Here is a 21,987-nt window from a genome sequence, read left to right as displayed (position 1 = left end):
GTAGAGTTGCGATGCCGCTCTCGCTGAGAATTTCAGCGCAGTTATTGACAGGAAGGTATTGTTTAAGGTAGGAAACAGGGAATGTCGGCAAGCAGAAAGACGGGTCAATCCAGTTTCCATAATCAGATGAGATCATGTACATAGAGAAACACGCCTCCAGTGTCGCTATTGGCGCGTCCACTCTTCATGATCAGACACTCATTTCGGAAGTCTATGGGCCTGATTCAAAGTTGATCGCTGTTGTGCGAATTTGCAATCCGTTTGATCATGGAATGATATTCATGTGCACAAATCGTAGTGCGCATGCGCGAGCCCAAATAGCAAACTGGATTGACAGGAAGCTGGCGTTTGGAGGGTGGTAACCAAACTTGCAGGCCTGCCCAGGCATTTTAAGGGAGGATGTGTGACGCCAGTGCGTGCTTCGGTCTGCCTGTCGCAGAACTGTAGAAAGGTCAGACTTACTCACATGTACACAGACTGGAACTCACAGATTTGCGCAGGTTTTCGGTCTGTCTCGGCGGCGGCTATCTAGTTGCAGTCATCTGCAACTTTGCAGATGAGCGACCAGGTCTGAATTAGGCCCTATGTTTTTGCACCAAAGCTGAGTATATGTATGCAGTTGCCATGGCGCTGGTGGATGTGATGTGAGCGTTTGCCTCACTTCACTTGACATGATTAGCAAGTCCAAAGTCCTCAAAAAATAAATACATTTGCAGCTGTGTACGCATGTGCACACAAATCACTATCACAATCTGCACAAGGAATAGTTTGCAGATGTAAAGGTTAAAGAGTCCGCATCTGTGTACGGGATACAGCCGCTAGGTTGACACTATAAAGGTCAACATACATTAGGTCGACCACTAACGGTTCACAGGGCTTAGGGCTACACAAGCATTAGGTCGACAATGGGAGAGTCTACATGAGTTTTTCAACTTTTTTTTTTAGCCGACTTGTGCCGACAGGAGGTATTTCATACCCGACCATCCACTAGGGCGTGGAAGGGGAATATAATAGGATCCGAAGCACGGCAAGTGCAGCGAGCCATGTGAAGGGACGCGGTACACTGATATGGGGTTCATGTAGACTTACGCCGAATTGCGGAACAAAACAAAAACCCGTGAAAAACTCATGTCGACCTTTTGACTGTCGACCAAATGTATAAATTGTATTGACTTTCCGACCCAGGTCTACCTATTTCATGTGTCGACCTTACCCCTATGTACACAACCGAAAGAGATTACAAGCAACTGGAATCAGAAGCATCGGTATCTCTCCTGATTTAAGGATGAATGGTTGGTAGTGAGGTGTCTACACATAGTATAAGTGTATCCGATACGTAATCCCCGCGTTTGGGATCCCGGCGGACGGAATCCCGACACTGGAATCCCGACCGCCGAAATCCCGACATGGGGGGGGACACGTGGATCGCCCCTCCTTGCGGGCTCGCTGCGCTCGCCACGCAGCGGGCCCGGTGCCTCGCTACGCTCGGCACGCTATTTTATTCTCCCTCTATGGGTGTCGGGGACACCCACGGAGGGAGAAAGTTTTGGGATTTCGGCGGTCGGGATTCCAGTGTCGGGATTCTGAACGCCGGGATTCTGAACGCCGGGATCCCGACCGCCGGCAAATTGACCGCATCCCGTATAAGTGTCCCGTGACCGGATTCAGTACTGGATCCCGGCGTTCAGAATCCCGACGCCGGAATCCCGACAGCCAAAATCCCGACAAGGGGGGGGGGGGGGACGTGGATCGCCCCCCCTTGCGGGCTCGCTACGCTCGGCACACTAATTTATTCTCCCTCCAGGGGTGTCGTGGACACCCACGGAGGGAGAATGTGTCGGGATTTCGGTGGTCGGGATTCTGAACGCCGGGATCCCGACCGCCGGGATTTTAACTGCATCCCCCGTGACCATGTATACAAAGCTGCAGCCTGTTTAGAGGTTTCAGGAGGATCTCCCGCATGAAGGAATGGGTTGGGGCAGATGCAAAGGAATGTAATGATGCCGCTGTCCCAAGCTGAAGGCTGCAGAGATGTCATGGTCGCTGAATGCAGGGGGATAGTCGCATGGATTTCTTCTAGCTGGAATTGCCACCGCTCTAGGTCAACCCTCCATTTACTGTAGGAGGAATGTATCCAACACAGAAATACGTACAGATGACAACACATCTTTCTCATACTCCAAAATTTTAGGTCATTACATAAAAAGAAGCGCCTGACCTGTCCATCAAAGGCAGCGATGCTGGCTGTATTAATGATGACTCTTTTCTGTCCATCAACATCTGGCTCATTCTTCACCATCTCTGCTGTCGCTAGACGAATAACATTAAAAGTTCCGGCAATGTTCACCTAAGAGAATAGCAAATAAAATATAACTCAACAACTTTTATCGGATCCGGTATGATATGCCGGCGGTCGGAATCCCGACCGCCGCAATGCCATATGCTGCAGCGTATATTGGCCTTGATGCAGACTGTATTCATTCCCAGGGGGACCTTGTGCATGTTAACTGCATACCATGTGCAGTGGTCCGATAATCGGCCGCCCTGCGATCGGGTCTGAATCAGGCCCATTATTTGTTCACACTCAAATGATTGAAAACTGTAGAAATTCTTCCAAAATACAGGTTTTAATACAATAGCTTATACAAACAGAGAAAATAGAAAATCAAGTTCTAATATCGTTTAAACCTACATTTATGACCCTCTGGAAATCTTCCAAGCTGTGCGGCCTCTGTTTGCTTTTGTTGTAGGTTTTTATAGCTACGGCAATCCCAGCGCAGTTCACCACAATATTCACTCCTCCAAACTTGGAACGGGCCACCTCCAACGCATTTGTCACATCGGACTCTGAGGTCACCTACATTCAATTACCGGCAGAAAGCAAATCACACAACAGATTAATATTGACGCAAAAAAATAAAAAATATTAAAAACATTTATGTATAAAAAGAGGTTGCATGTTTTTATTTAAAAGTGGAAGCAGGCAAACTTTTTTTTTTTTGTTGAAGTCAAACATGGTCCTTTAAAAGATTTAATATGGCCACCAGCTTCACAAGTACACCATAGACATATCTATATTACAGATGAGCAGGTTTGGTTTTCTGGAAACCAAACCCACCCGAACTCAGGACTTCCGGAGCAGATCCGAGTGCCGGCACGTTGTCCTTCCAGACTCGGAATTGGGAATGAAACAAAACATCATCTTAGTGGAGTCAGATCTCAGAGTTTGGGTCTATAAAGTTGTCTTCTGACTGATCCAGTCAATGTCTGCTATGTGAGACAATGGCCGTCTTAGGCAACCAGTGGCCCGTTAAAATGGGAACGGCTGCTGATTGGATGTGACAGACAGGAGTGTAGAGAGACAAGTTGGGGACCTGTCAAACTGTCTGAATGGTCATCGGCCACTGTAGCCCTGTAAATGTGCAGAACTGGATGGTCTGGGCTGCTCTGCCCTTTCTCAACCTGACCCTGTATCAGCATCTTGCAGAAAGAAAAAAGTGATTTTCCACTAAGGAGAGGTAAGCGGGATTATTTGGGCTGAAAAATAAAAATCAGACAGGCTCCTGTAGTGTTTAATTGGGACTTTCTCCTGAGGAAGCCGAGTCACCATAGCCCAGAGGATTTTGTCAGAAAGAATAAACCAAAATAAGGCCCATTGTTACATCATATTATGCGCTGTGAGCTGCTGGCCAGTCAGTCCCTCTGCCTGCAGGAATAGATGCGCCCAGCGTCGGGTAATACGGGGGACTACCAACTTCACCCCCCTGCCACTGCCGGCCCCGGAACGTCCCAAAAAAATGGGATGTTCACGCGATATATAGCATATATACACACACTGCCAACACACACACATAGAGAATACATATACAGTGCTGAAACACATATTATTTATTTATTTATTTACAGTTTCTTATATAGCGCAGCATATTCCGTTGCACTTTACATAAGTTTGGAAATAGGAATTCCTTCATGCAGTCCGGAGCCTCGCCTCCCAGACCGAGCCAGGGCCATGGCAATGGAGGTAGAGGCAGGCACGGCAGCAAAGGCTACAGATGGAGTGCGTGGTCAGGTGTGAAAGATTTTATAAGTGTGGGACAGAGCAGGATGTGAGAGGCTTCAGCAGCACAGGTAATTTACCACCCCCCCACGATCACTCAACAGCAGCTTAAATATCACCCCCCCCCCGCAACCATAGAAGAACAGCACTCCCAGTGTCCTCCCCTAGTAGAACTGCACTTCCAGTACCCCCCCAGCACAACAGCAGCACTTCCAGTGGCCCCTCCCCCCACTATAACAGCATCACTACCAATACACCCCCCCCCCTCGAGCAAAACAGCAGCACTTCTTCCCATACACCCACCCCAGTAGAACAGAAGCACTTCCAGTAACCCCCCCAGTAGAACAGCAGCACTTTCCATACACCCACCCCAGTAGAACAGCAGCACTTCCAGTACTCCCCTCCAGTAGAACAGCAGCACTTCCAGTCCCCCCCTCCAGTAGAACAGTAGCACATCCAGACCCCCCTCCAGTAGAAGAGCTGCACTTCCAGTATCCCACCCCCCAGTAGAACAGTAGTACTTCCAGCACCCCCCCCCGTAGAACAGCAGCACCTCCAGTACCCCCCTCCAGCAGAACAGCAGCACTTCCAGTACACCCACCCCCCCCAATAGAACAGCAGCACTTCCAGTAAATCCTCCCCAAGTAGAAAAGCAGCACTTCCAGTCCAACGCCCCCCCCCCCCTCCAGAAGAACAGCAGTACTTCAGTAACCAAACCCCCCAGACCTGTTATTACATCTTATTTGTAGCATGATTGTGTACACAAAAGACCCCCACCCCCCTTCCGCATAGTAACCTGCTAGGAGTTAAATGTCCTCCCCTCTGCTTACCTCCCCATGAGCCTGATATTCTGGAAGCCTCTTTCATCCAAGGTACTGGGACCCACATCACTGCAGCAGCGGCAGGAGCAGACACTCTGACCCTACTTCCACAGAAGCAGGGAGATGACCGGGAGCGGAGCTCAGAGTACTGTATGCAAGCAAGGATTACACAGTCGTTCCGGGTGTAGTTCCATCAGCTGCCAATAGGTGGCGATGGTGCAGCACAGAGCGGATGACGTCACTGCAGTAGAGCTACAAGTTACACAGAGAGGCTCTTCTAGCTGGTTGGCACAGTGGCGCGTGTCTATTAGTCCAAGCTACGGGGAGCCACAGGTTGCAGGTTCGAGTCCCGAGACCCAGCACGTGGCAAGGGAGGGACACATCGAAACAACCTGATTTTTATTTTTATATATTGATAATATTATCTATATATTTATTTTCAGCAGGAAATATTCTGTATAGATAATATTATCTATATACCCGAGGAGAATAAGTGGGGGAAGGACAGAGGCTGGTGGTGGCATTTGTGTAATACAATTGTTTAACATATAAATAGTATTAATTATCATAAAACTGATTGTCACATAACTAATACACCAGATAAATAGTGTAATACAGATGGAGCGCCTCTCATTTTTGCTGCTGCTGCGCCAGCGCCAAAATCTGGCGAGAGGCACCCCATCTGACTGAGACGCGCGCGTCTCGCACGCGCGTCTCAGTTTCCCGTCGGCGGGGGGACGGGAACCCTGTCCGTCTCCACTGCAGAGAGACGGACAGGGTTAGGGGGGGGGGGGCGGCGGGGACCCGGGGCGACCGTCGGCGAGGCGGCGGGGACACGGCAGCTGGCGGGGGATGGCGGATGGCGAATCTTCCGACGTCACCTACAAGAGCAAGGCCCACTCTATCTGTATAAAGAAGTGCGTAAAGAGAAAAGTGACCTGAAAATTGTCATTGTGTTATTATTATATTTTATTTGGTGTTATCCGGATTCCGTATACAGCCGCCATCTTTTACCTCCCTCAGTATACAGTATCCGACTTCCTGTGTGTCTGCGCCGTCTGTCTGTGTTATTGTGTTCTCCGTATACAGTCGCGATCTTGTACCTCACTCAGTATACAGTATCCGGTTTCCTGTGTGTCTGTGCCGTGTCTCTGCGTTATTATGTTATCCGTATACAGTCGCCAATTGTCAGATTAAGGTCTAAATGGGCCTGGAGCTAAAAATGATCAAGGACCTATTATGCACAATAATAGGGGTGGTGGCCAGCACCTAATAATGTGGGTAGTGTGACCAATGTTCTGTTTGGGTGGTCTGCTCATGGGTGTGTTTCTATTTCTGTAAATACTTTCAACTTATTATATATGCCTGGAAAAGGCAGGGTGCTGGCATAGGAAAAATGTAGGGAGATATATTGGCGGGTGCCCCCCAAAGGTGCTAAGATACTTGCGGGGTGAGGCGACACTCCAGTGATAAAAAAAAAATACTGAAAGATGAAACTTGGTAGACAACATTTCAGCACCTTTTATGTGGTCACCTAAGTTTACCACACCATATACCCCTTATACAAATCATGCAACACAATAGTTACCCCCTTATACTGTATTTGCCTCTTACACATTATGCCACATGGAATGAGCCAAAATTCACACCGACTGAGCCAAAATTCAAACTATGGAACACGGATTGAGTCAAAGTTCACACTATGCCACACAGATTAAGGCAGAATTCACATTTTGCCACATGGATTGAGCCAAAATACACACTATCCCAAAAAGATTGAGCAATAAAGCACAATATGCTTCATAAACAGGGGCATTGCGCATTAAAAATGTACACCATAATGCCTATTACATGTTTCGCCACACTACGTATTATGCCTAACACCATAATGCCTATTAAAATTATGCTACATAAGTGCTGTGTACCTACATGCTCATTGCCAGGGGTTCCAAGCTTGTTGCCCTGTGGGATTACATGCTCATTGCCAAGGGGGGAATACATGCTCGCGGTAACTGGGGGACAGCCGCCGCTGGCAAAAAAAACGGGCATTGACAGCCGGGGGCTGCCCGGCTGTATTCAGAGCACTGCAGGTCCCGGCTATTTGAAATAATACCCCTTTCACACCAGAAAATGCAGGGATTTACCTGGGAATATGGTCCCAGGATCATGCAGGGACATTCCCGGGCTGGCCCCTTTTACATCAGCCTAGTACCTGCATTTTCTGGAGTGAGGGGGAGAGAACACCCCCCCCCCCTCCCTTAAACAACCAGCTATATCTTCAGAACCAACTGACCCATTTACATGTAGGCTTTGGATGATTTTGGTCCTGTGAAACTGGGCTGTTTGGTTACAGAGAAATCTGTCCTCAAACAACATGAACAGCCATGAAATTACATTTCAGAAATGATAAAAATCACTTTACCCGCAATATCTCTAGAATGAACTCATATGGACCAGCCTGGTATCAGATTGAAGGCCCAGCGATTTGGGTTTGACTGAGTTCTACCAGTGATGCCAGGCAGGAAATGGCAGCCATTGGAACCTGGTCCTATGTTGTCCTATGGGGAAAACGTTCCAGCTTTGCTTGGCGGTATCTCCGGTTCCCGAGGGGCTAGTTAATCTGGCCCTGCACTGCCTCATTCCCGGCATTCAGGGGAAACAAAGGATGGTGCCCTCCTCTTCCTATTGACCCCGACCTCTGGTGTCTTTCCTTCTCTTTTTGATTGGACATTCGGTAATCACCTATACCCCTTTCACACTGCAACTAAATCCCAGGTTGTTGCCGGGTTGACGGGTCAAGGTGCAGTGTGATAACATCAAACTGAATAACCCGGGTCGACCAATTTGACAATTTGACCCTGGCCATCAAAAGGCAGAGGCGTAACTATACATATATATATATATATATATATATGCGTAGGCCCCATAGCAAAAGTTTGTAAGGGCCCCCTATTTAGCAACTGATGGTAATAAATGTATGTAAAACATTACTTAGACAGTAAAGATCGGCCCCTCTCAGCTCTGGGCCCCATAGCAGCTGCACCCCCTGCACCTATGGCAGTTATGCCCTTGTCAGAAGGGTTAAACCCGTGTTGCCTTGTATATAATGGGCGACCTGGGTTTAGTGTGAAAGGGTTCAATGTCTATATGTGATGGTCTGCTATACATACAGTTTTTACTTTATTTTTATGAGCTTAAATCTCCACGTGGCATGGTTAATTAACCCATGTGTCTCTCTCATAGTGGCTTAACGCCATTTTCCCACCTGAGCAAGTTGTGGGAAATTCCACTATCCGCACCAGCTTATTGCACAACAATGAGGATTCTTACACCATCTACCAACTATCTGCAATCTTTGCGAGGACATCTTGGTAAGCAGCACAAAATGATTCATGTGGGTGATTCTGGTTTGTTTGCAAAAGCAAACTCCTTCTTTAATGCACAAAACCATGCTGCACTGCAGGTGTGGCAGATGTAACATGTGTAGAGAGAGTTATATTTGGGTGGGGTATGTTCAAACAGAAATCTAAATTCTAGTGTAAGAATAAAGCAGCCAGTATTTACCCTGCACAGAAACAAAATAACTCCCCCCAAATGTAACTCTCTCTGCACATGTTACATCTGCCCCACCTGCAGAAGGAGTTTGCTTTTGCAAACCAACCAGAATCACCCCCTATATACACTGATTGGGTAACGTTGTCCTCCTGCTGGGGATTTTACCAGAAATTATTTGTGATAGCACAGATGCACTTTCTTCCACACCAAAGCACTGTTTGTGGTTGATCCCCTAGCGATGGAAAGTTGCTTGGTGTTTGAGCAGCGCTGCTATACAATCACATCTGTGTTATTGATGTCCCTTTGGGGGTTATTTTGGTTCACTCTTTCTGACAAATTCCTTCTTAGATGGACAAAACCATGTGCACTGCAGGTGGGGCAGATGTAACTTGTGCAGAGAGAATTAGATTTGGGTGGGGTTTTACTTCAAAGTGAGATCTATATTGGTGTAAAAATAAAGCAGTCAGTATTTTCCCTGCACAGAAACAAAATAACTACCCCCAATCTAATTCTCTCTGCACGTTACATCTGCCCCCCTGCAGTGCACATGGTTTTGTCCATCTAAGAAGGAATTTTGTCAGAAAGAGTGAACCAAAATAACCCCCTTTGTTTGAATACCAAAGGAGTTGAGAACCATTTAAGATGAACCTATGTGAATTTCTGTATGGTTTTTCAAATACGAGATGAATGTCATTTTATGAATACTTATGAAATAGTTTTCTGTTTTACCTAGCTGCATGGTTATATTTTATATTTGTCAGTGGACCTGAAGCGATGTTCGCTTTGGTTTATTGTTTACATCCATGCGATCAATAATCATATTGCAAATTCGGCCGATATTATCACAGTACATGGGTACATGGGCCCCTTAAACCCCATATACACTAAACAACCTTTTAAAAGATATTACTCAGAAGAATAAAATATCTAGTGTGTACACTCAGTATCATTAACCATGCGCACTTCCCACGCATCGTTAACGTTAATCACCCAGCTCGTCGTCAGAACGTGCAGGTAAATTTTGGCCATGAAGCTAACAACCTGCATGTTCAACGTCCGCGTGTGATGTCACGAAATGATATCGGTAACTAGTTAACTATGGGGCAGATGTATTAAGCCCGGAGAACAGATATACTGGAGATAAACTGGAGATAATGCAACGGCCAATCATCTCCCAACTGTCATTTTCAAACACAGTTAATTGGCTGGTGCTTTATCTCCTTTCACTCTATCTCCAGTTTATCTATTCTCCAGACTTAATACATCGGGTGTGGTACAGGGATCCCGACAGTCATTAGCCCAATGTCGGGATCCCGACTGGCCGTACCCAGACAGCATGGCAAGCGCAACAAAGCCCCTTGCAGGCTCGCTGCGGGCACGGTGGCTTGCGTGGACCCCCATGAGGGAAAATTGCCGACGGCTGTCGGTGTTTTGACAGTTGGGATCCCGACGTCGGGTAAATGCCTGTCGGGACCCCGTCCAGCACCCGATACATCTGCCCCTATATCGGCTGTGTCCCTAGTGGTCTAGATGCTGTAGTCCTTGTTATTGAGGGCTCAGGAACAAATGCGGGGCACTCTCCAAGGTCCTGAATCAGGCCTGTATTGTTTATACCAGCAAATGAGCCAGTACCGTGGTGCATCTCATTAGCATATGGGAGCGTCCAGCGTTTCATGGGCATTCTCATGCTAATGGACCGATCACGTGGGGGCGGGCAGCTAATATCACCAGATGTCAGCAGCCCGCCCACTGCCTTCTGAACATGCACGCATATGTAAGGTTGTTCAGAGCAACCTTAGATATGCGTGCATGTTCCACCTCATTCGATGGTCACTGACCATCGAATGATTTGGGTATTACCTCACAGGCTGCAAATGGATGTTTATGTAAAACATCCATTCAAAGCCAGTGCGAACTAATGTGCCTTGCAAATGGTGGGCCAGCATACCACCATTCTCAAGGCAGGGTTTAGTTGACTATCAAGGGTGCGAATTTGCATCTGATGGAATCAACCAGAATACCCCCTACAGTATGTGTGGTGACATGATCGTTGGTGTGTGCTCAACCAGGGCTGTATCAGGGAAGAGCCCAGCACTGGCTAGGCCAAGGTAGCTGCACTGTGGGTAATGGTCCTGGCAGCAGCCTGCAGCGCAGCCTCTGAAGTTTTTGGCAACTGGAGCTCATGCTCCACCAGTATCGCCCCTTGCCACTCCCCTGCATGCTGTGCTGGATATAAGGCTACATGGGCCTGTAGTGATTACTATATGCCACAATGTCTCCTTGAATAATAATAGAAAAATGTTGTAAAGAAAGTAGAAATACAATTTTGTACACTTTTGACTTATTAACAACCATGTGACCAGCTGGATGTGTGTCATCATCATACCATCATGATCGGCCTATTGTCTTGTGGGGGACTGGAGGTGTAGCTCTATCCAGTCACATTACCAAGTATCGGTACTCTTCCTCTGGACTGAATGAGGGAAGGGTTGTAGCCTGCGATCTTGTACAATTGTGGAGAAAACACATAAATGCCATGCAGCAGGGCATCGGCTGTGACCGCTTCAGAGGAGCCTGCCACCAGAAATTGGGGAACCTGGGATAGACAATTTAGGCAGGGTCCCCGCCACCATCTTATTGCAGTTGGAGCAACAAATGTCAGCCAGGCAGAGACAACATTGGTGGCATTTTACATATGGAACCAGTCGTGAGCCAAGAGGAGGCCGCAGACCAATAGCCATTCAAGAGCGGCCATTGTGGCTGCTGGTCTGGAAGTTCTGGCAGTACAGTAGCCCCTGAGGGCCTGCCATAACCTGTTGGAAACTAACCTTCCAGCAGCTGCCAGGCTCTGCCCACCTCTTATCTAATGTCTAGGGCACATTTGTAGATATATTTTTAATGACCAAATTATGTACATTATAGATATTTAACCGTATTAATTTTATTGACAAATATGAAAAATGTACATAAAATTATACTAAATAAAGATTAAATAGCTTTAATATAATTCATTCCCCACAACTGTCTTGCTTATCGCAGGACCGTCCAGCATCTATTTAGAGAGGCAGAGGGGCTGGGGGCATGACCAGAACGACAGTGCTGGCCATGCACCCGTAGTGATGTAAAATGTGGATCCCCCTATGGCATAGGCCCACACCCATTTTCCTGAGCCGTGTGATTTCTACATTGAAGATGTTTGGAGGTATGCTTGGTTTAATTAAACAAATATCAGCATATTTGGAAAAATATTAGCCCATTAAGTTTTTGTTTTTAACGTGATTTTTTGGAGATTAAAATATTGCCTTGTAATAATCGGGGGGGGGGGGGGGGGAGTAATGGTTGGCGTAATGGGCGGTGGGGGGGGGGAATACAATCATGGAACCATGACAGGTGAAGCCTCAAAAAGTACAATGGTCACTACCATAAAAGTATAATACATTCAGCCTTTAAGCGCATGCACGCCATCGGTCCAGTACGCTATTTGTGTACTGAGCTGTTGTCCCATCTGATGTCTGTTGCAGACCAGACCATCAGGCTCTCATCTTTCAATGGGATGCCAACAGTCAGAAGACCGATGCCAGAATTCCAACATCAATTAGGATGCCGGCATTTCAATCCCGTCTGCCCACATTCTGAAAGTATATGGGGCCTTTATAGAAGGGAGGGGTCAGGTCCCCATACTATAGGATTATTGACATGCAATTTGGGCTCTTTGCATGCGATTGCAGCGATCAATTGCATGAAAAGCATCCAAATTGAATGTGATTGGCAGCAGTCGTCCCAGCTGCAGAAAGCAATCTGTGGGATTGCTTCTAAGCCGGGCAGACTTTGCTGGGATCGCATGCGATAAATGTCATGCAAAAGGACCGCACTGCATGAGGCAGAGGGGTTGGGGGCCAGCAGCTTACACAGCGCTGGCCATGCTCCTGTAGTGATGGTATCCTTGTAAGGCCATGCCCCCTGTGACATAGGGCACACCCCTATTTCAGCCATGCGAGCATCCAGACTTCTAAAATCAAAATGTTGGGAGGTATGCTTTCACTAGAAATTTATCATATAACAAAAAAAAAAAGCTTTCTTAAAAATGGTTTCTACTTTATAAACTATACAGCCTATAATAAAAACAGTATATTCTTGAATTACTGTATATTAGTTTATATTTTCTTGTTCTAATGCTACCTTAGTGAATTTGGCCCAATTTTGATTACAAAGCATTGCTAGGCATTAGCGGCACCTAGTGGTCACCTGCAGACTTGTTTGTACACTAAAGGGAAAGCCTTGTTCTTATTCCTTACTAGTGAGCCGCCCTTCTGCTTTGTACAGGTACATTTTTTCTAGTAACAGTGATGTTTTTACATAAAAAATAAAAATAAATGAGTGACTTATAATATATTTCTTTATCGACCACATTTGTCATTTTTCCTTTGGACAGGAATACAAAAAGATTTTTTTTTTTATGTAATACACGAAAGGGCCACAAGAAGTTGTCCTGGGTAGAACATTCCCCACTTAGATCAACTCCAGCTACATTAGGTGTTTGATCTTGTTCTTTATTCATGGTCATGGCAAAGCAAACTTATCGGGAACTGGACTTGTTTAAAATGAAACAGTAAATTTGAGGGAATCATTGGTATCCTGGGTATTAGAACATTTCTCCGGTTTCCTACCACAATCCCTTAACCCTAGAATGTCTGTATGTGTGTGTGTACATGTGGTAGGGAATATAGATTGTAAGCTCCACTGGGGCAGGGACTGTTGTGATTGTTCAAATATTCTCTGTAAAAGCGCTGCAGAATATGTGCGCACTATATAAGAAACTGTAAATAAAATTGTTAAAAAGAAAAATGCACATTTGTTATTTGATGTATTTCCAAAGTTTATTTGTTTCCATTGGTGTTCTGTATCACATGATGTTCCTTATGCGTTTCCACCCACACCAAATGAACACTTGTTATGTTCAATGAGAAGAACAAAATGAATCAAAGAGCAGAAGCATCCAATAGTCAGAAAACAAATTTTATCCTACAAACCGCATAAACAGAATTAGGTCAAAATCACAGTTCCAGTAAATCTGGCTGGCCTTCCACGTCTTCTAGAATAATCTAGTGATAGATTTCTGGGTACATTCCTGGCATCAATGCCACCATAGCCTTACAACTCCTTGTGTAACCCGGGAGCGATGCTTTAAGACGTGGACGGAAGGTTTGGTGGTTCCCTGTAAGATTCTAACTTTAAGGCTGCATACGAAGGGCACCGTCCAGACGAATGACTTCTGCATTCAACATGGGGTTTTCTACAATGGTTTGTACCAGGTGGGCATACTCTTCAGGGTGGCCCAGTCGGCTGGGGAAAGGTACTTGCTTGGCCAGGAATTCTCTTGCCTTCTCAGGGAGCCCAAGGAGGAGAGGGGTTGCGAACAAGCCTGGAAAGACAGAATATTCGGTGACATTTTACAGTGTTCCGGAGCACAGAAAAAAATCTTACACAAGAAAAAAAAAAAAGTGTTCTCCAATGTTGGTCCCCAAGGCTCACTAGCGGTCTAGTGTTTTGCAATATTCATACTTGAGAACAGATTTAAAAAAAAAAAAAATTTTAAGGTACTAAATAAGCCAACGGTGTTCAAGAAAAGTGCATACACACCGAGCGATTTCCCCCTGCCCAGTGATTTTTCCAGGGCGTGGACAGCTTTCCATAGTAGGAAGCTATGGAAAGCTGTCCACCCTGTCTCATCTGCTGGTAATACCAGCAGATGAGTGGCGGCAGCTGGCGATTATGCCAGAGCGCGCATCACCACTCTCCCGTACACACTAGGCCGCTTTGGAGCGGAAAGCAGCTGGTACAACAAACTGAGCTGCTTTCAGCTCAAAATCACCCAGTGTGTATGGGGCTTTAGCGGGGGGACCAGACTCCATAACGCCTCACTGGGAACATTACAAGACAAAAGGGTCATTATTAATCATTTAATCCTTTCCTAGAGTAAGAATAGCACAACGAAAAAAGTCACTCATATCTAGTATTGACTAAGGAGGAAGTGTACAACCAGGAGACAGCACACGGCACCAAGGTAACCTTGCGATGCTGCTCGCAGTGAAAACTCAGTCACGGAGATAGCGGGGAGTGTCTGCAAAAACAAGGCGATCTTATATGCATACAAAAAATGGCGCCATCACAACTCCCATGTGTATTCTTGAACAGCCATGAAGGCACAATGGGACCACTCGCACTCAGTTGCCGAGCATGTTGTGATGGCTTTGGTGGACGTGAGCGGCTGCCTCACAGTTTGCTGCTGCTTTGTTAGTACTGCAAACGCATCTGAATCAGGCTTCCTCAGCTGTAACAGTCTCACAGAGAGCATCAGTCACAGGGGTTGGGATCATTTGGTCTTCAGCATGATGGTCGACATGGGAAAAGGTCGAAAGGTCATTAGTTCGACAATGTCTATGTCGACAGTCAAAAGGTCCTCATGGGGTTTTTCACAGTTTTCTTTACCTGAATGTCAACATAGTCGACATGCACTGCATCCGCTCGCTATGCGTCGGGCAAGGTGCCTCGCTACGCTCGGCACACTATTTTATTCTCCCACCACGCCCTAGTGGATGGTAGGGCATGAAATACCGCCTGTCGGCTCAAAAAACAGTGAAAAACCCCATGTTGACCTAGACATTGTCGAACTAATTACCTGTTGAATTAATGACCTTTCCACCTAGACCCTTGTCGACCTAGACCCATGTCGACCTAATGACTGTCGACCAAATGACCGCTTCTCCAGTCACAGACACAACATAGGCAGCCATTTTGTGTGGTAATGCATTCTTTCACAAAAACTCTAATCAGATTTTATAGTTTGTAGTGAATTTCCTGGCTGCAATTGCATAAAGAGTTGCTTAAGAAATAAAATGGCTGCTGACACTTTATGTAAACTACTTATATTACTATATCTGTATAAGTGGGACCCTCTTTCTTTACTACAGGTGTCCCATATTAATAAGTTGAGGCGGGGGGGGGGATCCCAGATAATGGATCACAAGGATGCCTGGCAAACGTAACTTTATTAAAGCGCACAAACTCACAGCAGACATTTGTGGACCCGCCCTCTAATCACCGCTTATCAATTTGCCAGCAATCAATGACCTCACTGAATAATCCCCCAACTACTATCCATGTAGAGCTGGTCATAGATGTATGACTAGTCATCATTCCCAAGATGGCTGCCTTCACTATGTGTAGGCATCAGGTAGTATAAACGGATTCAGTATTGAATCCCGGCGGTCGGGATCCCGGCGTTCGGAATCCCGACAGCCGAAATGCCGACAAGGGGGGGACGTGGATCGCCCCCCCTTGCGGGCTCGCTACGCTCGCCACGCAGCGGGCCCGGTGCCTCGCTACGCTCGGCACACTAATTTATTCTCCCTCCAGGGGTGTCGTGGACACCCCAGGAGGGAGAAAGTGTCAGCATTTCGGCGGTCGGGATTCCGGCGTCGGGATTCTGAACGCCGGGATCCCGACCGCCGGGATTGTAACTGCATCCCGTATAAACAAATGGTTCCCTAGTGCAAGGATGGGGAACCTTTGGCTCCCAGTTGTTGCTGAAGTAAACATCCCAGCATGCTCTGCTACAGTTTTGCTTTTTGACAATGCTCAATAGTTGCACGGCATGCTTGTATGCGTAGTTCAACAACAGTTGAAGGCCAAAGGTTCCCCTTCCCTGCCCTAGCAGGTCACATTTATGCAAGTAAAACAGATATAAAAAGGAAAGTACCAGGAGCGATGGTCACGACTCTGATGCCAAGTGGAGCCAGATCTCGAGCGATAGGGAGCGTCATTCCTACAATTCCCCCTTTGGAGGCAGAGTAGGCCGCCTGTCCAACCTGCAACAGTACACAATGTGACCAATACAGCAAAGCTCATGTGACACATTACAAATAACCAGAAGTAGGCAATTTCATATACATATAAAATAAACCATGCTGGGAAATCACACTACGCCAGAGAGGAGCACGCTGCCGTTGGACCTCAGGATCTCCACCTGCTTCCTTGTGCAATCACCAGTTACACATTTATCTTACATGTCCTTAGCTGAACACAAGAATTAGAGGGGGAGAGGGACAGATTACTGTGCTACCCAGAACTTAACAATTGTGTAGGAACAAAAACAGCAGCATGGACGATGTAATGGTTAGTATTACTGCCTCACAGCACTGGGGGTTGGTTCCCACGTTACATCTGCCCCACCTACAGTGCAGCATGGTTTTGTCCATTTGAGAAAAAAAAGTGCTTTGTTTGCTAAAGAGTCCAAAGGAGAAAACACAATACACACAGGGCCCAATTCCAGCTTGAATACATGGTCAATGTCCACAAGACTGAGCAATTAATGGTAGACTGTACATGCACCGCGGTAGAGTTGCGATGCCGCTCTCGCTGAGAATTTCAGCGCAGTTATTGACAGGAAGGTATTGTTTAAGGTAGGAAACAGGGAATGTCGGCAAGCAGAAAGACGGGTCAATCCAGTTTCCATAATCAGATGAGATCATGTACATAGAGAAACACGCCTCCAGTGTCGCTATTGGCGCGTCCACTCTTCATGATCAGACACTCATTTCGGAAGTCTATGGGCCTGATTCAAAGTTGATCGCTGTTGTGCGAATTTGCAATCCGTTTGATCATGGAATGATATTCATGTGCACAAATCGTAGTGCGCATGCGCGAGCCCAAATAGCAAACTGGATTGACAGGAAGCTGGCGTTTGGAGGGTGGTAACCAAACTTGCAGGCCTGCCCAGGCATTTTAAGGGAGGATGTGTGACGCCAGTGCGTGCTTCGGTCTGCCTGTCGCAGAACTGTAGAAAGGTCAGACTTACTCACATGTACACAGACTGGAACTCACAGATTTGCGCAGGTTTTCGGTCTGTCTCGGCGGCGGCTATCTAGTTGCAGTCATCTGCAACTTTGCAGATGAGCGACCAGGTCTGAATTAGGCCCTATGTTTTTGCACCAAAGCTGAGTATATGTATGCAGTTGCCATGGCGCTGGTGGATGTGATGTGAGCGTTTGCCTCACTTCACTTGACATGATTAGCAAGTCCAAAGTCCTCAAAAAATAAATACATTTTCAGCTGTGTACGCATGTGCACACAAATCACTATCACAATCTGCACAAGGAATAGTTTGCAGATGTAAAGGTTAAAGAGTCCGCATCTGTGTACGGGATACAGCCGCTAGGTTGACACTATAAAGGTCAACATACATTAGGTCGACCACTAACGGTTCACAGGGCTTAGGGCTACACAAGCATTAGGTCGACAATGGGAGAGTCTACATGAGTTTTTCAACTTTTTTTTTAGCCGACTTGTGCCGACAGGAGGTATTTCATACCCGACCATCCACTAGGGCGTGGAAGGGGAATATAATAGGATCCGAAGCACGGCAAGTGCAGCGAGCCATGTGAAGGGACGCGGTACACTGATATGGGGTTCATGTAGACTTACGCCGAATTGCGGAACAAAACAAAAACCCGTGAAAGACTCATGTCGACCTTTTGACTGTCGACCAAATGTATAAATTGTATTGACTTTCCGACCCAGGTCTACCTATTTCATGTGTCGACCTTACCCCTATGTACACAACCGAAAGAGATTACAAGCAACTGGAATCAGAAGCATCGGTATCTCTCCTGATTTAAGGATGAATGGTTGGTAGTGAGGTGTCTACACATAGTATAAGTGTATCCGATACGTAATCCCCGCGTTTGGGATCCCGGCGGACGGAATCCCGACACTGGAATCCCGACCGCCGAAATCCCGACATGGGGGGGGACACGTGGATCGCCCCTCCTTGCGGGCTCGCTGCGCTCGCCACGCAGCGGGCCCGGTGCCTCGCTACGCTCGGCACGCTATTTTATTCTCCCTCTATGGGTGTCGTGGACACCCACGGAGGGAGAAAGTTTTGGGATTTCGGCGGTCGGGATTCCAGTGTCGGGATTCTGAACGCCGGGATTCTGAACGCCGGGATCCCGACCGCCGGCAAATTGACCGCATCCCGTATAAGTGTCCCATGACCGGATTCAGTACTGGATCCCGGCGTTCAGAATCCCGACGCCGTAATCCCGACAGCCAAAATCCCGACAAGGGGGGGGGGGGGGCGTGGATCGCCCCCCCTTGCGGGCTCGCTACGCTCGGCACACTAATTTATTCTCCCTCCAGGGGTGTCGTGGACACCCACGGAGGGAGAATGTGTCGGGATTTCGGCGGTCGGGATTCTGAACGCCAGGATCCCGACCGCCGGGATTTTAACTGCATCCCCCGTGACCATGTATACAAAGCTGCAGCCTGTTTAGAGGTTTCAGGAGGATCTCCCGCATGAAGGAATGGGTTGGGGCAGATGCAAAGGAATGTAATGATGCCGCTGTCCCAAGCTGAAGGCTGCAGAGATGTCATGGTCGCTGAATGCAGGGGGATAGTCGCATGGATTTCTTCTAGCTGGAATTGCCACCGCTCTAGGTCAACTCAGAGACAGACCCTCCATTTACTGTAGGAGGAATGTATCCAACACAGAAATACGTACAGATGACAACACATCTTTCTCATACTCCAAAATTTTAGGTCATTACATAAAAAGAAGCGCCTGACCTGTCCATCAAAGGCAGCGATGCTGGCTGTATTAATGATGACTCCTTTCTGTCCATCAACATCTGGCTCATTCTTCACCATCTCTGCTGTCGCTAGACGAATAACATTAAAAGTTCCGGCAATGTTCACCTAAGAGAATAGCAAATAAAATATAACTCAACAACTTTTATCGGATCCGGTATGATATGCCGGCGGTCGGAATCCCGACCGCCGCAATGCCATATGCTGCAGCGTATATTGGCCTTGATGCAGACTGTATTCATTCCCAGGGGGACCTTGTGCATGTTAACTGCATACCATGTGCAGTGGTCCGATAATCGGCCGCCCTGCGATCGGGTCTGAATCAGGCCCATTATTTGTTCACACTCAAATGATTGAAAACTGTAGAAATTCTTCCAAAATACAGGTTTTAATACAATAGCTTATACAAACAGAGAAAATAGAAAATCAAGTTCTAATATGGTTTAAACCTACATTTATGACCCTCTGGAAATCTTCCAAGCTGTGCGGCCTCTGTTTGCTTTTGTTGTAGGTTTTTATAGCTACGGCAAATCCCAGCGCAGTTCACCACAATATTCACTCCTCCAAACTTGGAACGGGCCACCTCCAACGCATTTGTCACATCGGACTCTGAGGTCACCTACATTCAATTACCGGCAGAAAGCAAATCACACAACAGATTAATATTGACGCAAAAAAATAAAAAATATTAAAAACATTTATGTATAAAAAGAGGTTGCATGTTTTTATTTAAAAGTGGAAGCAGGCAAACTTTTTTTTTTTTGTTGAAGTCAAACATGGTCCTTTAAAAGATTTAATATGGCCACCAGCTTCACAAGTACACCATAGACATATCTATATTACAGATGAGCAGGTTTGGTTTCCTGGAAACCAAACCCACCCGAACTCAGGACTTCCGGAGCAGATCCGAGTGCCGGCACGTTGTCCTTCCAGACTCGGAATTGGGAATGAAACAAAACATCATCTTAGTGGAGTCAGATCTCAGAGTTTGGGTCTATAAAGTTGTCTTCTGACTGATCCAGTCAATGTCTGCTATGTGAGACAATGGCCGTCTTAGGCAACCAGTGGCCCGTTAAAATGGGAACGGCTGCTGATTGGATGTGACAGACAGGAGTGTAGAGAGACAAGTTGGGGACCTGTCAAACTGTCTGAATGGTCATCGGCCACTGTAGCCCTGTAAATGTGCAGAACTGGATGGTCTGGGCTGCTCTGCCCTTTCTCAACCTGACCCTGTATCAGCATCTTGCAGAAAGAAAAAAGTGATTTTCCACTAAGGAGAGGTAAGCGGGATTATTTGGGCTGAAAAATAAAAATCAGACAGGCTCCTGTAGTGTTTAATTGGGACTTTCTCCTGAGGAAGCCGAGTCACCATAGCCCAGAGGATTTTGTCAGAAAGAATGAACCAAAATAAGGCCCATTGTTACATCATATTATGCGCTGTGAGCTGCTGGCCAGTCAGTCCCTCTGCCTGCAGGAATAGATGCGCCCAGCGTCGGGTAATACGGGGGACTACCAACTTCACCCCCCTGCCACTGCCGGCCCCGGAACGTCCCAAAAAAATGGGATGTTCACGCGATATATAGCATATATACACACACTGCCAACACACACACATAGAGAATACATATACAGTGCTGAAACACATATTATTTATTTATTTATTTACAGTTTCTTATATAGCGCAGCATATTCCGTTGCACTTTACATAAGTTTGGAAATAGGAATTCCTTCATGCAGTCCGGAGCCTCGCCTCCCAGACCGAGCCAGGGCCATGGCAATGGAGGTAGAGGCAGGCACGGCAGCAAAGGCTACAGATGGAGTGCGTGGTCAGGTGTGAAAGATTTTATAAGTGTGGGACAGAGCAGGATGTGAGAGGCTTCAGCAGCACAGGTAATTTACCACCCCCCCACGATCACTCAACAGCAGCTTAAATATCACCCCCCCCCCCCCCAGCAACCATAGAAGAACAGCACTCCCAGTGTCCTCCCCTAGTAGAACTGCACTTCCAGTACCCCCCCAGCACAACAGCAGCACTTCCAGTGGCCCCTCCCCCCACTATAACAGCATCACTACCAATACACCCCCCCCCCTCGAGCAAAACAGCAGCACTTCCCATACACCCACCCCAGTAGAACAGAAGCACTTCCAGTAACCCCCCCCAGTAGAACAGCAGCACTTTCCATACACCCACCCCAGTAGAACAGCAGCACTTCCAGTACTCCCCTCCAGTAGAACAGCAGCACTTCCAGTCCCCCCCTCCAGTAGAACAGTAGCACATCCAGACCCCCCTCCAGTAGAACAGCTGCACTTCCAGTATCCCCCCCCCAGTAGAACAGTAGTACTTCCAGCACCCCCCCCCCGTAGAACAGCAGCACCTCCAGTACCCCCCTCCAGCAGAACAGCAGCACTTCCAGTACACCCACCCCACCCCCCCCCCCCAATAGAACAGCAGCACTTCCAGTAAATCCTCCCCAAGTAGAAAAGCAGCACTTCCAGTCCAACGCCCCCCCCCCCTCCAGAAGAACAGCAGTACTTCAGTAACCAAACCCCCCAGACCTGTTATTACATCTTATTTGTAGCATGATTGTGTACACAAAAGACCCCCACCCCCCTTCCGCATAGTAACCTGCTAGGAGTTAAATGTCCTCCCCTCTGCTTACCTCCCCATGAGCCTGATATTCTGGAAGCCTCTTTCATCCAAGGTACTGGGACCCACATCACTGCAGCAGCGGCAGGAGCAGACACTCTGACCCTACTTCCACAGAAGCAGGGAGATGACCGGGAGCGGAGCTCAGAGTACTGTATGCAAGCAAGGATTACACAGTCGTTCCGGGTGTAGTTCCATCAGCTGCCAATAGGTGGCGATGGTGCAGCACAGAGCGGATGACGTCACTGCAGTGGAGCTACGAG

At 47.2% G+C, this 21,987-nt stretch overlaps 1 protein-coding gene and 2 long non-coding RNA genes across 3 annotated transcripts in view; all 3 read right to left on the bottom strand.

The window, feature by feature from the left end:
* The window catches only part of LOC146035406 (3-hydroxyacyl-CoA dehydrogenase type-2-like), a 232,060-nt gene that overhangs the window by 128,205 nt on the left and 81,868 nt on the right, over window positions 1-21,987 (bottom strand). The gene's annotated exons all lie outside the window — the stretch shown is intronic.
* Window positions 2,264-5,058, bottom strand: LOC146036562 (uncharacterized). The gene is made up of 3 exons (XR_014460853.1): window positions 4,888-5,058; window positions 2,693-2,857; window positions 2,264-2,347 (listed from the first exon to the last, which is right to left on the bottom strand). It is a non-coding gene; the product is annotated as an uncharacterized LOC146036562 (long non-coding RNA).
* Window positions 19,000-21,969, bottom strand: LOC146036560 (uncharacterized). Its single transcript, XR_014460852.1, has 3 exons — window positions 21,738-21,969; window positions 19,531-19,696; window positions 19,000-19,185 (listed from the first exon to the last, which is right to left on the bottom strand). It is a non-coding gene; the product is annotated as an uncharacterized LOC146036560 (long non-coding RNA).

Source organism: Crinia signifera, chromosome 9, assembly GCF_055691185.1.
Source record: "Crinia signifera chromosome 9, ASM5569118v1, whole genome shotgun sequence".
Taxonomy (NCBI): Eukaryota; Metazoa; Chordata; class Amphibia; order Anura; family Myobatrachidae; genus Crinia; species Crinia signifera.
Note: the sequence above shows the minus strand (reverse complement) of the source record. Positions and strands in the feature narration are given on the sequence as shown.